Source organism: Solanum stenotomum, chromosome 6 (genome assembly GCF_019186545.1).
Source record: "Solanum stenotomum isolate F172 chromosome 6, ASM1918654v1, whole genome shotgun sequence".
In the NCBI taxonomy this organism is placed as follows: domain Eukaryota; kingdom Viridiplantae; phylum Streptophyta; class Magnoliopsida; order Solanales; family Solanaceae; genus Solanum; species Solanum stenotomum.
In genome coordinates this window covers 27,940,655-27,945,089 of record NC_064287.1, presented here as the reverse complement: position 1 = coordinate 27,945,089, position 4,435 = coordinate 27,940,655, and the positions used below count along the sequence as shown (strand labels likewise).

The following is a 4,435-nucleotide window of genomic DNA, read 5'->3' as shown; positions in this document are numbered from 1 at the left end:
ATAAGTAAAACAAAAGGGAAATGTTTACATAGTAATAACTATTTTTAAGCAAACTTTCTGACAATCTAAATCACATAAGTAGCATTGATAAATAAAGGCATTCTTTTGTCTTGAGCATCAAAAAAACAAATTGTGATAATTCTCTAACTCTTGAGAAGTTTAATAATTTAGAAAAAGGATATTTATAAACATATATCTACATCACAACATAAATTGTTAAAAAAAAACAAATGAATTTAGACCACAATAAAATTAAACTAATACAAACTTTCCCTGACATTATTACAAGTAATATGAACTATTCTTCGTCAAAAATTCTGAAATATTAAGAAATGATAAATAAGTAAAACAAAATGGAAATGTTTATATAGTAACTATTTTGAAGAAAACTTCTTGACAATCTAAACTAAGTAAGTAGCATTGATAAATAAAGTCATTCTTTTGTCTTGGGCTTAAAAAAATAAATAGTGACAATTCTCTAACTCTTCAGAAGCATAATAATTTTGGAAAAAGATATTCAGAAGCATACATCTACATCACAAGATAAATTATTAACAAATACAAATGAATTTAGACTACAATAAAAATTAAACTAATACAAACTTCATCTAGCGTTATTACAAGTCATATAAACTTTTCTTTGTCCAATATACTTAAATATTAAGAAATAGTATATCCGTAAAACAAAAGGGCAATGTTTATATATTGAAATAACTATTTTGAAGCACTTCCTAACCATCTAGATCAGATAAGTAGTATTGATAAATAAAGTCATTCTTTTGTCTGGAGCATCAAAAAAACAAATCATGACAATTCTCTAACATTTGAGAAGTTTAATAATTTTTAAAAAATATATTTAGAAGCATATATCTATATCACAAGAGAAATTGTTAACAAAAATAAATGAATTTAGACTAAATCATGTTAACTTCATATATTGGAACATTACATACTAAATGTATAAACTGTGAAAAAATTTATTATTATATCATCAGAATTATTTCCTCAAGTACTCCAGGTTAAGGAATATACCCTCTTAGGACATAACAATTTACTTCATAAGAATAGTGGTACCACATATTCTGTTAAACTTCGAACTCACTCAATAAGAATAAATCACACGATTTTTTTTAAATGCAACAAGAAGAAGAGTAGACGATTAAAAAAATCGTGGTTGAAAATGAGAGAAAATCCCTCTATTTATAGACAACAAAAGGGTAGTATGAACAAGTATTTTTTGTGACTTATCTGAAAAGTCCGGACCTTTTCTAGAAGTCACAACCCTTTTGAACAGTCACAACTCATCGAAAAAGTCGCTATATATAATACATATATTATTTTATTTTTCTCGATAAAATAAGTAGCATAAGTCAGAAAATTTATAATTGAAAATACGTAAGGTAGATAAGAATTTTTGAATAAAACTTATTTGACTCCTAAAATAGGATTGACACTTTATGATGAAATAAAGATAGCATAGATTTTATTCAAGTTAAAATGGTTCATATTTGTGCATGAAAGTTTTGACTTGTTTAGTCCATCAAAGTGCAGATTTTTTTCATGTATAAAAGGAATATTAATTAATAGAAATAATGTGTAGACTAGATACCATTCTAACAAAATCTTATTGAGAACTATATTTAATAATTTATTACTATTCTATTTCTATCTTCCAGGGAGATTAGGAGAAACTCTTGATTCCACAATAATTAGAAGGAAAATACAAGATGGAATAAAGATAGTCCTTACTTTACTTTAATAAGAAAAAGAAACATTTGTGCATGAAATTTTTTACTTGTTTTTAATCTTTTAAAGCAAATATTTTTCTCTTATAAAAAAGGTATATTAATTAAGAGAACTAATTATATAGACTAGATAAAATCCTTACAAATCATATCTAGAACTACATTTTAGGATTAGGAGTTGTGTTTTTCTATAAGTATCTTGGAGGTAAATTAGAAGAAAAATACTAATATAATTACCTAATGAGTATAAAGAAAAAAAAAAGGTAAGTTTGTTGAAATTTTGGTAACAAAATTTGTATTTATGACATGTAGTTAATGTCATTGTTGATGTTCAAGGTACTTGTCCTGCTATAATTACAGGTGAATTCATTCATATATTTTCAAGTGAATATTTCACTAAGAGAAAAAGGGAACTTTATCTGCTATAAACATCATGCCAATCAAATGGTAACAATTTTAAATTCACTAGAAATAACATTATTAATAGATTTTGATGTGTATGTTTATGTGTATAATTTGTTACATTGTTTGTTGTCAGGATTTTGCACTGGCGGCCAAATGCAGGCACGACAATCAACACTCAAATACTGATAGAAATATCTCAGTATTTTGAGAGCATTAATGGTGTTAAAGATGGAACATGGAAAAATACTCTTACCTTTTATAAGCCTATACTCAAAGGTATTACATTACACCATATGTCTGTAAACACAACATAAAGGATAGATCCCTTTTTTCCTCTTGATTCAGTGTAAAGTTCAATTTTTAAAAGTACTCTTCCGTTCATGTAAGAGATTTGATATTGGAATGATTTTTTTCTTAATAGAACAAGCAAATGCATCGGAGTTTCCCCAAAACTATTTGGGATTTCACTTCAAGAATAGCCCAACAAGTATTATTTGCTAATTAGAGAGCAACGATTGATTGTTGAAGCATAGTCATCTATTCAAACGATAATGGAGACCTTGCAGTCTTACAAAATAAGGGTTGCACTTAATTTTGAGGTTTATATTACAAAGATTTGCTAATTATTATTGTTATTACTATAGGAGGATGATAAACTGATATAGCACTATCCACGATTTTTACTTCGTAAATTGAAGAGTCTATAAGTGATATTATTTGCATGTATTGTGCTTTAATATTTTGAGAAAATTAAAGAACTTCTCCATATTAAGATTATTATTTACCTTATAAAAGTGTAAGTATTGAAGAAATTCGAGATGACAACATAATAAATATTAGTTCGTCTATTTTTTAACCAGTCATAAAATAAGGCTTCAATTCTTATAGAATTGTGCCATCCAGTTGGACTTTTCCTAACAGCAACTCATTCATTGAACTGATCAAGAATTTTCTTGCAATAACAAAACATTATATATTGTTGGTAAATATTGTATGTTTTCTATGATTATTCGTACAAGATAATTTTGATACTTAACACTATTTGGACTGCTTTGGTTTGTGTTTCAGAATTCGCAAAATGAACCTACAAAGCACTACATCATAATACTTATTTCAATCTTTGACCCATATAGGGATGTCAGTATCGATTTGGTGACTTCAGGATGCGAGTGGGCAAAGTTGTTCCAATAAACTCTGAGAACTTGATAGGAATAATTATGGAGGTATGAATACTTTTAAATATTTATTCTCAGTTGAACGCTTGTTATGTTGCTAAGTCTTTTTTCAAACATTGATATATTATGATCTTTTATGCTTTTTATGTTGAATGAATAGAAATTCATTTATTTTTCTATACCTAAAAACATAATTATATAATTTGTCCTTTTTGATGCTAAAATATTGTCACATAAACATATTTTTACTTGAGACATTGATGGGACTAGGTGAAGGACATTGCTTCCTACTTATTTTCATCTTAAAAGAAGAACAGATGGAAAAGACGAAGATATGATGGGATGGATAAGAATTAAGTCAATATTTGATGATATTTGTGGGCAATTTGATTGGCAAGTCCAATCTATTCATAGCCTCTCGATTACACCCTCATTCATGCAAGAATTGGTGATTAAGGCTCCATAGCGAGTTTTATGAAATATCTTAGAACAGGTTATAACTTTCTAGTACTTTTCTCCACATTGTCATTGCATTGCTATAGTAAAACATAGATTTTAAGCAATTTCTATTATGAGCATGTTTGCCTCACATGATATTTATTTCTTTTATAGATGGAGTATCTACCGATTTCCTCATGGAAAACATCACACCAGATTATGGATGAATTCTTCGACATATGGAAGGAAGCTCTTGGGAAAAGATCATTACCAGGTCATTTTGTGCACATTGAACAAAATTTTGTAGAGTATGGCCTCTCTGATCAGTACACTTCACAACACACAGATGTAAAATATGATAGCATCATAACTCAAATGGTAGAAACAGCTATATTATCACATGGAGTTAGAAATTAGAATGTTTTGTTAATATTACATTCAGAAATTAATTAGGAATATGCACACAAAACATGATGTCGTTTCACAACTACATTCTTATGTACTTACAACTAAAATCAGAATTCCAATAGTAAGCAAGCTTAGAGATACTATGATTTTATATCAGTGTAATTCCTTCTCTTTTAAGTGGGTGATATAAAAGTTAAATTTTTGCTTTTGTCTGAAAAGTTGTACTTAAAATGATATATAAACTTCTAACTCTATGCAAGATAA

At 27.7% G+C, this 4,435-nt stretch overlaps 1 pseudogene; it reads left to right on the top strand.

Moving 5' to 3' along the window:
• Positions 1 to 2,178: 2,178 nt before the first annotated feature.
• On the top strand, positions 2,179 to 4,180 carry LOC125868343 (mediator of RNA polymerase II transcription subunit 20a-like; annotated as a pseudogene).
• Positions 4,181 to 4,435: the final 255 nt, after the last annotated feature.